Below are 14,176 nucleotides of genomic sequence, written 5' to 3'. Positions count from 1 at the left end.
ACAGAGGCAACCTGTGAGTGGCTCCAGAGATTTCACTCGTGTAAGGGTATGAAGCAGTTTCACCTCAGCAGGCATATCCCTGAGGCCTGAAGGCGATGGCAGGTTGTCAGCTGCTTTTCCATGCCTTCTCGTCTGGCTCCAGCCAGCTGCTCCATTTACCTGGGTGGCATCTGCTGTGCTGGAGCCCTGCTAGCCAGATGTTGGCTTTCAGGTGGTGTCCTGGAAAGCAGCCATGTTCTGGTTCTCACACAGTTGAGGGATCAACATGTCTTTCATGAAGGGAGCATGATTCTGTGGGAGACCTCGCCCTGCCAGCTTGCTCTCTGCCAGCAGTGCTGTGCCATGGCCCCAGTCCTCTTGGCCTCCAGTGAAAGGCAGGAGGCATGAGAAACTCTCAGAGAACAGGCGCAGAAATGCAGACTTTTTAATAAAGCGGTACTAGCTGTCAGGGGTTGCAAGAAGGACACGGTGCTGGGCTGTGCAAAGAGGCCTGGAGGTGAGGTAGAGGCAAAATCCAAATGTCTGGTAGTGACGCAGAAGGATTTTGGCAACACTTTCCCATATGGACTTGAATTTATTCTCAGACAATGCCAGCAAATAGGAGAGCACAAAGGTAAACATGGCAAACTCATCCTAGGAGGATGTGTTGGTGTGGTCCTGATTTGAGACCTCACACAGATGGATGCCGATGTCCAGCCCCATCCCCTCTGCCAGCACAGCTAGTGCCACCACGGGCACAGCGTCTGCTGGGGAACACTGCTGAGGAGCATGAGAAATGTTCTTGCATATATCCATGCCACAGGTCTAGAAACTTTCCTCTGCCTTCCTTCCAGCTGCTGTGGAGGAAAAATATCATGTGAATGCACAGGATCTGGCTCAGTACACAACAGGCAAAACAAGGCAGCTCCGTCAGCCTTGTGCCCACACCAGAAACTGCCGCCAATGCCTGGATTGGCTTTGAGATGCTCTGTCAATGCTCTTGAGCAAATCCAGGTTTGTGGGACATGGGGCTTGGGACACCAACACCTGCACAGCAGCGGGCATCCATGTGGTTTCCCTTTGGAGGAAGAGGATCTCCCTGTCATGCATGCACAGTGTCCTGAACATTTGGTTGTTCAACAGTTAAATCAGGGTCTTTGCCCAGGCACAAAAACACATGCTCTTCTCCTATTCTCCCTGCTTCTTCTCTTAATTCATACCTTGCAAGTTTAAGGTGCTTCTTGTGTTCCGAAGTCCAGATTTCTCACACTTCATATTTCCTCCCCTGGCAGAAGATGTGAAAAAAAAAATGTCTCACCTGTGCTCTGCCTGGCTTGGTGTGCCCAGGGCTCCTTTGGAAGGGCAGCCAGCATGGTTTAGCTACTCTCAGCCTAGATCAGAGGACACTTACGGCATCCTGACAGCATACAGCCAACTCAGCCTACACGGAGGCACGGAATGGCAAAGGAGCTCCACCATCTCAGTCTCTGTGCAACAGTTATGCAGACAGTGAGATTTCCCAGATCACGATGGCCAACTTTGGTACTGTCTTCTCACTGTCCATGGGAATTTGGGAATTGCAGTAATGAGACTCATTTTGAAGCTAACCTGTTAAGTCTTTGTATGGTTCAGCTGTTCCAAAAATAGCAGCTTTCTAGAATAAGCTGCTGCCTGAGCATGATTGGCCATATCCGAGCCCTTCTAACTTATTAGCACTGAGCCGATTATGTGTTGAAGGATGTGCATTAGCCCCGCAAGCCAGCGTTGAAACTCACTGATTCGTGCATTGAAACATTGAAGCTTTATGGTCTCTAATTGATGAGTGGGTGTTCGAGAATGATGTCAAGTGTTACCTTTGTTTTGCTGTGAGTCGCTATCAGTGTTGGCAAGCTTAACAGAAGCAGAGGAATGCATTAGGCACCAAATATCTTCTTCTTGCAGTAAAAGACACTAATTGCAGGAATTGAGATGTTATACTGCCTGTGCAGACTGATGTCCTGGCAATTTGATCGCTTTACTGCTAAGTGCTCTATTTCAAAGCCTGGCATGTCTGTGTATGTCTCACTTGGTCACATATTTTTGGAGGCAAAGTTGGGTTTAAAAGTAACAGAATCATATTGAGTTTTCCACTTACTTCTGGATGAAGATAGTAAATCTATATATATATACGTTTTGAAGTATCTATATGCTCAGAGCTACCTACCTCTCTCATCTCTATGGTGAGCAAACTGTGATAGTTACGTTGCTACACCAGCGAGTTGTCTGACTTGTCTAAAATCTACTATACAGCTGAATATGAGCCCTTTTCTACGGCAGTATTTTAGCCTATGGTGTAACTGGATTGATGGTGTCTGCATGGGCAAGCTGGAGGGATACACAGGGATTATGCCAGTCTCTCACATGCACCTGATGTGATTCCTGCCATGCATAGCTGAACAGGCAAATCTCCTGCAGTTAGAAGATCTGGACTTATTAGCTGTCCTGGTGACTGGGGAGGCTAAACCCACATAACCACAAACAGCATTTCCTCCAAATCTCTCTTTTTTTCTTTCCCTATGAGCTGAAACTATCAGAACCTCATTGATTCCTACAGGAGGCTTAGATGATCGACTCCTTTACATTCCTTTGCAAATCCCACTTCCAATGAATGTCATTCTGCCACGAAACCTGACCTAATAGTCTCTGTCTCAATAGTCAGTGCTCAGGCAAAAGGACTAATCAGTGATTCTGTGGGTGTTTTCCACCCCGAATCAGAAATCCCAGGCAGCTGATTGGGTAGTTTCAGTCTGTAATAAATGCTTTGCTCACCAATGCAGAGTCTAATAAGTAACAAAGCACTGAACGTAAATCTTCTTCAGCCAGAACATCAGTATTTAGGAATATCAATGTTTAATGCTGTCATTTTAATATCAATGTACGCATTGTTTTATTTCAGCATGCAGAAACAAAATCAGACACTAATTTAGCTAATAAGTTAAGCTTTTCTTTTAAAAATGCAATGGAAATAAGTTAAAGAAGGTCTGATGCTTTAAAAGTGTTCATTTTTAAAGGAAAAGGAAGTTGCACTCAGAAGAAGAGGTGTTTTGATCAAATCATAGTCAGCTGTCGGGGCATTTAGGGACACATGGAAGAGTTTAATTTTTTTTTGACATAAGCTGCAAAGATTTGACATGAATGAATGAGCTGATTAAAATCCTCACACTCTCTTTGTAGACACTGGTGCTGAGTTGCCAGTACAGTGATAGTAGTTAATCCCCAGTTACATCTATTTTAAAAGTCAATTTTAAACATATGTTCAGAGCTGATATATTTCTCTGTAGGTGGTTTTCTTTTAGCACATTCTGTAGTTTATAGCATTTCAGTCAATTTCCCTCTGCGATATCAGTTTTCAAGCTCCTTGTCTTGATTGGGAAATTAAAACTCAGATGAACAAGCTGACATTCAGAAACCATGTCTGGATCATTTTTAGTATAACACAAGCCCACATGAAAGCAGGAGCTAGACAAGGAAAGACCAGGTGCAGTTACATCCTAACTTATAAATACCAGAAAAAATATACTTACGTTCCAAATAAGTGCAAAGTGTTTCCTTTAACTACACACCAGAAGCCCCATTTTTGCAGATCTGACTCCCTTCAGAGCAGTAGATCTCCTTCTGGAGATGGTAACATCTACCTGAGGAAGGATGGGAGCTAGCAGCCATCCGGTCTTTGATTGTCCCCTCCTCATCTTCCTTTCTTTCCTTGCACCTAATGCCCAGAAATTTGGGCATTTGTGTAGGAAGTTAGAAAGAGGCCTGTCCTGACCATATCTCAAGGGCAAAGTCTTTTAAGAGGAGTCGGAGTAGGTGACCAACACAGCAGTTTGGGAGCAGCTGGAGCTGGCTGACGACTGAGAGGTGGCAAGGAGGTCTTCCTCTGGCTTCAAGTGCACAGTTTGCCAAGGCAGGAGAGGTTGGTGATTACTGAATTACAGAACAGGCTCTGGAAGAGCCCGAGGGGCTGGAAGTGGTTCACATGTGCCTGTTAAAGGGGGAAAAGGCATGAAGAGGTGAAATACTAAAACTCCGGGCGAGAGCACTCCTTGAGAAACACTGCCCTCATAGAGTCTGACACTGAATGAGAGCTTCAGATACTCCAGAGCAACTAAATATTTTGAGCTTCTTTTTTTCTGGCAATTAACCCAGACAGAGATAAGCAAAACATAAAGCAAGTTCTTGAGTATAAATTCTAGATATCCTTAAAGACAGCGATATTAAGTCCATGCTTTTATCTGAGCATTGCTTCAGCTACTTCTTGCCAGGGCAGCTCAGCACTCAGCCCAACTGAGCCACTTTACTCAAAACAGACATACCACCTCTTTTCTATTGGTATACAGTTTCTGCCACAACTCTTCATTTTTACACTTTGGCTGATTATGTTTCACCCAGCACAATGGTTTTAGGCTGCTGTCATCTTTTTATTAGTTTTTCATATGCATTCTGCTTTGCCTAAGCAGTACAAGTGTGATTTAAGCTCCTATACATAAAAGTAAATTAAATTAAAAAGAGAAAATAAATAAGATTTCAATTGCACATGATGAATCATGAATGAATGATACACATTGTCAACTGTGCTTTTCAAGAAAGCCATCAGGGAAGCTCTCTCAATGTATTTTCAAGATAATGTACCTCAAAGCAGAGAACAGCTTTCCCATTAAAAGTATTCATTCTAAATAGAAGTCTTGTGCATGAATGCTTTTTGTCACTGCCATTATTCTCCCTTGAAGACACAGGAATTATAATATGACTTTCTAACGCTATTTATGACCCATGCCAAGGTAGGGAGACAAAGTTGGATAATTTTTAGCTCTTACTGCAATACCTTTGAGGTATCTGAAATGCTGTGTTAGTGGTGGCTCCAGCCTCCAGCACCTGGGACTACTTCAAAACAAAACTGTTTGAGATACTCGAATTCTTTTTAGTTTTTTAAATAACATCTAATGCAGATAAGATACAAATGAAGAAGAAATGCTGGTGAGGCTATCTTTGTCACAAATCTACAGCAGTATTTTACTGGGTATGGTGCCTGACTTGGGGTCAGCCCTGCAAAGGACCTGCCATGCTTGTGATCTTGAACAAATCTTTCCCTGCATACTATGGTTTAGAAAATGAACAGTTGTAGAATATCTTTTACCGATGAAACACAAGGAAATGACACCAAGTTGCACCAGGGGAGGTTTAGATTGGACATTAGGAAAAATTTCTCCACTGAAAGAGTTGTCAAGAATGGGAATGCACTGCCCAGGGAAGTGGTTGAGTCACCATCCCTGGAGATATTTAAAAGACTTGTAGATGTGGTTCTTAGGAATATGGTTTAGTGGTGGACTTGACAGAGTTAGGTTTACACTTGGACTTGATGATCTTAAGGTCTTTTCCAATCTAAACAATTCTATGATTAATGGAATCTAAGCTATTACTATTAATAGCAGGCTTTTATACAGGCAGCATGCTCAATTTTTAGTCCCCTCTCAAGCATGACATCCCCACGTGCAGCTATGCGGCTGAGACATGAGTAGGGAGGCACCAGCCCCAGTGCTTTATTTGGGAGCAGGGGATCATCATCCGGACGTGCCACAGCATCTGTGTGGGTGTTTGAGCAATTGCTCCAGGGCTGCCTACTTGCATCAAGTGTATATATGGTCTTTGCCTGAGCTTATCAACTGCCACCTTCAAGGAGTTGGCCAGAGCCATGCAGCTGGGGTGTGGAGTAGGCTTGGATGCTGCCAAACAAACCTGGGTGTCCTGAATTACTCAGGTCTTGCATTTTCAGCAGGACCACCAGTGCCCAGAGATTTCACACCTTCCTCAGCCCCCATGTTTCTTCTCTTGGACCTGCTGTTTTCTGCTGACTGTTGCCCCATCCACATCCACAGGTACCTACAGATCCTCCTCACACAAGCCTACACCAGGGAAGTATTCCTGAAGCTTTACGCCTCAGCGTTTTCCCAGTTCATACAGCTGTTCAAAACTCTGAGGACCTCTAAAATGAAGTGACATGCATTTTTATTTGAAGAAGCACTTCTCATTATTACTCCTTTTCTAGAAGTGGAACATATCCTGAGGTGGAATTTTTAACATATTCATGATGATACCTTTGCTTTTACATTCTCTTGGGAGCGAGACTGCCTACAATGGAAAGGAGGAGAGAAAAGATTAATTCTTTCACAGTAGGAAACAAATAAAAGGAATATTATGATTTTTCCGGTCCCTTTCAAAAAATATGGAAAGAAATTCTTTATGCAACAGAGAACGCATTGGGTATTTGCAAAAAAAAAAGTATATATTTTTCTTAGTCATTTGTAATAAAATATAACAAATGCATTTAGAAGAGTGTAAACTTTTATAATTTTTTTTTCTATTTAGAATTTGCTTTTACTTTCAATGCATCCAGTATCTGAGTACTCTGGCAACCACAGCCCCGGAAAAGTGTTCTCTGTGTAAATCAAGGGTATTTGATTATCAGTTTATTAACTGTTTGTGATATTTGAGCTCTGTTGGAATGTATCTGTGATGTATCTGCCCTTGACTACTTTTTCTCCAGCTTGCACGCCTGGCTGGTCATGGAGAGAAGGGCTGTAATCTTTGCCCTGAGCCTGCAAGCCTCAAGTGTTTCTTCTGAACACATTGGGTTTGTTTAGGAAACTACCAAGGCAACTAACACACATCTTTCCTGAAGGACAGGTGGAACTGGAAAGCTGTAGAAATATGAAAGCTTCAGGCATGAAGCCAGCGTCAGCAATGTGTGCTCTCACCACCCGTTTGAGCTAGGAGGAGAAGAAACCTGTGCTGTCCTAATGCTGCAAAGAGGGAGCTCCCCAGCACTGGTTAGTCACTGGGTTTTCTGCTTTCCTCTCTCCTTTTTTATTCCCCTACAATTCCCCCCTCCCCTCAAAGCAGCCTGCATCTGCAGCCACACAGGGAAGCAAAAAAGGGGTGGCAAAAAAAGTATTTCCATCAACCATCCTGACTCTTGCATTTTCTTCCAAAATGAGGCATGACTAGGAGCACTATATTGCACAGAACTGATGATGAGAACAGAAAGAAATGGTAATTCTTATAGATGGACATTTTTTTGTGGTAGTGACTTCACAATGGACAGGTTTTTTCCCATTCAAATCCAGTCGTGTGGAAAAGAGATACTCATGGCAAACAATAACAAGGAATTAATTTGTATCAGTTTAATTCAGGAAATCGGTAGTGACTTGAAAGTCTGACTCATACTGATTCCCAGGAAACATTGTCTGAGCAGAATACCAGCATCTTCAAAAACACGGGGTTAAAAAATATATTTATTTTCACTAGGCAGTTTCCCTTAGGCTTTCACATCTGAAATTTTGAAGTATAAGAAATGTTTCTTTGAAATAATTGGAGGAAAAGAATTCATGAAACTATACATATTCATAGAGAAAGAGAGAGTGTGTTGAAATAAAAGGAAGAACAAGGCTACCGAAGTGTTCCTAAAAGCTAGAACAGGTCTATAAATTCAATTAAGTGTTGAGTGGCAGCAAAAGAATTCACTAGGCTGACAAATTAGCAATAACTAGTACATAGGACATACAGCCACAAAACTCTTGCTTGCTTGATTAATCTTAAGAGTAAAAGAAAAGAAGAAAAAAAAGAAAAAAAGAGAAAGTATATCTAAAGAAAACACAGAAAATACAAGAAATTCTGCCAAGATGACTGGGAATATTGAAATGCTACGTGGCTTTCCAATAACAACATGGGTTAGGCTTGGCTATGTTATTCATTTGCTTGAAGTTAAGCACATGCTTAAGTTCTGTGCCAAGTGGAGGCCTAAATAGTATCTGCTAAATATTGGCTTAAAAACTGCCATCTGTATGGCACGCGTTCCTGCACACGTCTTTCTCCCTTTCCCCTCCTTGTAGCCACAGCATTGGCTGCAGAGAGCCCTGTGTCTGAAAAAAAAGCCCCACCTGACCACAGTAAATGGGCTGACGTGGATCATCTGGTCTCCACAGGTTTTTATTCATCCCCAGAAAGAATTTTGCAGCTCAATTGTTATTGATAAGTAATCACCAGGCTCACTGACAGATGGGATGTGGATAGCTTTATAGCCACTGCAAAGCATTACAGTAGATAAGATTACTCTAAGCCATTATTTCCTTCTTAATAGCTTGCTCAATATTTTATCACAATGAAAAGGTTCACCACTCAGCAATAATAAGATATAATTAACTCTTGTTGCCACGGTGGCACAGACTATAAATATTGTGTGGCGTCCATGTGTTTCTAGACGACAGCCAGATTTAGAGATTTGAGCTGGATGAAATACTGTTTCTATCTCTGATTGCATTAGCTTGAAGTCCTGGAAGATGTATTCCAGATGTGCTGTGCTAGCATGATTATTTTATTAAAGTGCAGAAAGATTTTAGGAGCAACACCCTGATTAATTAGTTTGTAGTCTCCATGAAGTTTTTTTCTTTTATTTCTGTCTGAATTAGTGATACTTTGTTATCACATTAGTTTCATCCACTTGTCATAGTTGGTGAGAGAGCTGTCATCTTCTGGCAAGTGATCATCTATTCATCTACATCTCCGGGCCTCTTTATGCATTGATGCTGATTCAAAGGTAACAAAAGGAAATCTTCAGGTGGAACCTCAGTAAACTCAGTGAAGATTATTTATAAGCTAGCATGTCAAAGCTGCTCAATGCAGTGTACAGAGACTCTCAATTTTCCTATGTACACATATTCACATGAAGTGCATATTCTCTATATTTGTTATTTATGTGTACGTGTCTGTATAGACACAACTGCTAATATTAAAGATGCAGAATAAAGTTGAAGACTGTAAAGGCTGACGGTTTTGTTTATATTTCATTTTGAAGCTGATGGCTGGATGAGCATGAATTTTTCTTTTTTGTTTGTATTTCTGTATTTATCCCAAAAGCATATTAAAGAGACAGTTCCCCTTCATTTCTACTTTGAATGCGTCTGGTGCCCTCAAGTGAAACCACTGACTCATGCTCCTTCAAAAGCCTCAGGTGATCATTAATTCAGGAAACTAGATGCAAGAGAAAATACTTGGCTTTTCTGTCTTGAAGGAAGTTAAAATAAAAATCCTCGGCCACAGGACTGTCTTCTCATAACACATTCCAAAGACTGTCTTTCTTTCTATTTGTTGGCCTGCAACGCGTTATAGCAAAGTATTTTTCGCTATGTCTGCTTCATGCAATCAAAGCAAAGTTGCTATATCTTACACATCATGTCAAACACACCTCAGAGATGGCTGCTACAGAGCACTTCTGCAGGGAAGCCAGGCGGATCACGCCTCCCAAGTTGTACTTCAACTGTTTTATTTTCATCATTCTTTTCCCAGATCTTTGCCAGACCTGAGAAACTGAAAAAAAACTTTCTTATTCCAAGATTACTCTAAGAAAAAAAATATTGACACGACCTTAAAATAGTTAGTATTTTTAATACAATGAAAATCATTTATTCACTTCCTATTTTTTATACTAGTTGCAATAGCACAGTAGCTTAAGTGTTGCAGTGTCTCTCTCAGCGACCTGCGGGTTTCAGGTTCTCCTGTTCTCATATATATGAGAAAAAGAAATTAACAGAGAGCAACCAAGACTTGTCCTTCCTTCAGAGTTTTTGCTCATCATTTTCATGGAAGACTTGTCTTAGTGCTGAAACCACGATTAGAAGTTTTCCCATGTAAATCCTGTACCAACTCCTACTTACTGGTGGAAGTGGCATCTTTCCCTCTCCTACTTCAGCCAGTAATAATACAGAAGTGGCAATTGGGGATTCTCCTCTTAAAAGTAGTATGCCCTGAATATCCCATCCCATGTATTATCTCATGAAAGTTTGTTTTTAAAAAAAATAAATTTGGATTAAAAAAAAGTCTTTAATTATTTTTGTTTGGTTTTCTTTTAATTTCCTTTTTTTTTTCTTTTTTTTTCTTTTTTTCTTTTTTATTCTGTCCTGAGGGTTTTCTTTATGTGTATTTCTTGAATGGTTATGCATATGTGTATTGATGCTTCAGGAAGAGTTGGTAGAAAACAGGATATTTTAGCTCATTATTTTTAATTCAATTAACAGAAACCAGATACCATGCTTGAATTATCCCTCTTGTTTTTCATCATGAAGACAAATGTCTTAAACATAGATGGGCCATTATAATTCGCTATGCACAGATCAGAATGTATAAAAATAGCTTTAGCAGGGAAACATCATTGTAGAACCTCATTTTTTCCAGGCTATGTTTATTTATGGGATGATCTTCTCTATAGAGTAGCTTGCTGAAATAAAATATATACATTCTACGAGCTTGAAGAGAAGACCAATAAAAATGAGCCTCTGCTGGCTCTGTCAGTGTGTAAACACAGCAGCACGCACCCCACGCCTCCAGCACCTACACCTTAGCTTAGGTACTTAACGAAGGGGATTACAGAGAGTATAAGTGCAATAAGCAGTACAGTCATGACAAAGATGTTAATTCCATTTTTTTTCATGCATTTACTGGTTTTACTCAAGTAATAGTTTGGTTTTCCTTCTTTTATTTCTTCTCTTATGATTGAGCCTAAATTCTGTCTGAGTGTGAATTATGCTGCTTAACTTCCGACATTGCTAATTGAGATGTTGACAGCTCATCTCAACCCAGCTCCCTTCATGCTCCACTGAGGAAAACAAGTACATTTTAGGGAGCAATTCATTAGTCCTATTTTAAGCATTTACTTTAGGGTAGGTGGATCAAACATTCACATGGGTGAAATGTTTTCTCCAGAGGGAACTTAAGTGACTAAGTCAGATGGAAATGCCTGGATGGAAATACTGAATGTGGTTAATTCTCTCTGTCAGCATCTGCTGCCGTGAGAATCCCCAGTCCAGGCTAAGGGCCTCTTTGGTCTGATGTAGAATGGTCATTCCTGTATTCTGGGTAGTCCCTGGACAGGGAGCAATAAGCATGGGCTCATCACAGAGACACAGCATGTGTTGCTTGACCATTTTCTGCTAGCTAATGACCTGAGTGGAGAGAAGATTAGCTAAAATGAGAGACAGGGGAGGCAGTGAGGGGGACAGCGGAGGAGGAACAAGTTGCCAGTGTCTGCCCTATGTCTTCACCCAGAAAGTCAGACTTACTGTATTTGTTTCCTTAGGCTGCCTTGCCTGTTGGGAAAGAGATTGCTAAATAAATAACGGAACAACTGGAACCATCCATGAAACAGCTGCAATGACAGCAGTGTAAAAGGGCTGCTTGAAAATGCAAAGGAAAATCTTGCATTACACTGCCAAATCTAGGAGAGTAGACTTCAGCAAGACTGAAGTCACGATAGCTCACCCCAGTCACATAATCACATCCTTCCCTTCACTTACTCTTATTACATAGTGGTATGGATTTGATTATTCTGTCAGCAAATACCCTACATCCTTGAAATGGATGAGTATGACATGTTTGGAAATATGGAGAATGTCAATAAGTTAAACATAACTCACATAAAGCTAATAAAATGAACAGAAATAATTTACATATTAATCACAGAGTTCTAATCTGCCAGAAGACAGCAGGGAAATTGATCTCTCGCAAGTACAGACTAAGAAAGTCTGAAAAGGGAACTGAGCTCCAAGACAGGACGTGGCATGACTTTCATCACACGCAGCCTGAATTTAAAAGTTACCGATTAGGTAGGGAGAAATCCATTAGCCACAGTGCATCAGTCCTTGCTGGGTACATGGGAATTCCATAGCTGCTCTGAAGAAATTCACATTGACCCAAACAAAGAGCTGCTTGTGCACTGGTATCCATAAGAAATCCCATATAACCTCAGTGAGACAGACACACAGTACAGTCATTCCAGAAACAACTAGATAAATTACAGGGTGAGAAGTTGAGAGCAGCTCAGAAATACTAGTTGATCTTGTTCCTGAACTTAATGGTTATTGTATTCTTTATTAGAAGTGTTCTCAAAATAGTTGTCAAGCACTGCAGGTACAAACTCAGACACACAGCTCAGGCAGATGACCACTGTGTTTATGTACGTGTGTGTGCACGTGTGTATGGACACTGGAAAAAGGATGAGCTGAAATTAATGACTTTGCTTCTGGAATTAAGATTCCCAGGGAGGTTAATTGCAGCACACCATTGCTAGTAAGCGGGTATGACACATGGAAATATACACAGAAGTGCTGTTAATACACCAAAATAAACTGCTATGTGCAGTGCACACCACTGCAGATTATTTAGGCTTGATTGTAGAGAAATTCTGTCTATCAGCAGAATACTGATTATGCCATCATTTCAGGAAAAATGAGGAGTCCTTGACTTACAAAATGCAAAACTATGGAAGTTGGCCATGGTATCTGCCCTCCACTGATTCCCCTAATGTCAACAATGTAAAGTCATTTATATTTTGAAATTTGAACTATTTCACCAGTTCCTGCCCTTGAAAATCATTACTGTAGCATTAGAACATGTGCTCTTACTAGTTTATGAACCTCAAATGAGTTTAAGTATTCTGGTTTGGTTCAGTATTTCAAACTACACAGCTGCTTGTTTTGTAAGCTCTGCTGAGCACAGTCTGGCTGGGTTTGAGAGGATGGTTAAATTAGGGACATTTTCTTATTTCAGAGGGGAAGAAAAAATATTATGACTCTTTTTAGAGTGGTCCTGTGCCTTGTAGAAGACTGTGAAATTTAGCAAGGTGACATTTCCTCCCTAGTTTTAAGAATATCCATGTCATTTTAAGGCTTAGTTTATCTATATGCCTACCACTACCTTTTTTGACAAAAGTATGATTCCAGCCCATCTTTTAAAGGAGAATATGTAAACAAAAGAAGGTAACAGTCAGTCAAGAAAAAATTGAGTCTGTCTTTGTTTTCTTTTGCCTAAGTATGCACTGCATGAACCAGTGCTCTTGAGGTAGGAACAGTTAGTACACAGGGAAGCAAAGAAAATGCTGAGCAGACGCAAACCCTAAAACAAATCTAATATCCTTAGCATTGACACATAAATCCTCTTGTATAAACAATGCACAAAGGTAGAAATTAAAGCTTTTACTTTATACTGACTAATATAACCAGTCATTCTGTGGATGCCAGCAATTCATGGTCATGACCTGATACATGCAATATGCATTTTAATTTCAAGCAGATTTTTGAGGCACACCTAGCATCGCCCCAGGTCCAGTTGTAGTAGCAAACAGATACCTGAAAACAGTTTTCAAGAGTCCTGATGACTCCTCCTTTCCTGATACAGCTTCACCTGATCAGAGAACAAGAGGAGAAGGCATTCTGGAAGGCTGATTTCCTATCATATGCAGGAGTAGGCTGGGATTCCACACATAATGGCACTGGGTTTAACAAGGTGTACAGACATCAACATGCACAGATGTAGGTTAGAAAACAGCATGTATTTTCTTTCGTTGCCTGCAGAATGCATAAGTACACGCATTGGCAGAGGTGAAAGGAGACTACTTCAGATTCAATTAACCTCTGATGGGATATAGGTGGCAATAAGGGACTAAATTAAAGACCTCCATGTTTATTAAGGATTCCTCATGCTGAACAATGTTACACTTCCAGGTTTTCTCCTGCCTCCTTCTGTGGCCTGTAATTTCGACCTACAATATAAGGTAGGCCAGGGTACTTCAGTAGTTCCCATATTGAAAACAGCTGTTGCTTCAGGCACTGCTGACATAGATGACTATGGGCCAGCATGTGCTTTATTCAGTCAAACAATTTTAGGTCGGCCTGATGCTGCATAAAATCCCATTGAGACAGTTTATTCAGCATAATCCAGGTCAGTGACTTTTGCTAAACGTGTGCAAGAAGATAACAGTGGAAAAGAACAAATTCCATCAAATGTAGAGGTTATATCCAGAACTAATTGTTTGTGGAGGCTTAGAAAATGTTTTAAAACCAGCTTGGCCAGGGTGATCCTTTTCCTAGAATATCCTCCAGCTTAAGGAAACAGACAGTTCCTGAGTCGATGTGAGGTTTAAAATTGGAGGACCAAAGCTTGCAACACTGTGCTGCATTTGAGATGTTTAGAAGAGGTTGGTGTTGTTCTGAAAAGCTGGATGCAATTCCCTGCAAATGTAGGGACAGAGTTGTTGACATAGCCTAGAAAGGGATGAAGACTCTCTTTTACTGCCATGGAGCCCTTCTCTGAGAGGAGTGTGCATAGCATCAAA

At 40.9% G+C, this 14,176-nt stretch overlaps 1 long non-coding RNA gene across 1 annotated transcript in view; it reads left to right on the top strand.

The window, feature by feature from the left end:
- LOC128851648 (uncharacterized) overlaps positions 1 to 9,820 on the top strand; it is a 29,489-nt gene extending 19,669 nt beyond the window's left edge. The window contains exon 3 of the long non-coding RNA XR_008449031.1: positions 5,892 to 9,820. This is a non-coding gene — a long non-coding RNA (uncharacterized LOC128851648). The remainder of the gene's footprint in view (positions 1 to 5,891) is intronic.
- Positions 9,821 to 14,176: the final 4,356 nt, after the last annotated feature.

This window comes from Cuculus canorus, chromosome 1 (genome assembly GCF_017976375.1).
Source record: "Cuculus canorus isolate bCucCan1 chromosome 1, bCucCan1.pri, whole genome shotgun sequence".
Taxonomy (NCBI): Eukaryota; Metazoa; Chordata; class Aves; order Cuculiformes; family Cuculidae; genus Cuculus; species Cuculus canorus.
Note: the sequence above shows the minus strand (reverse complement) of the source record. Positions and strands in the feature narration are given on the sequence as shown.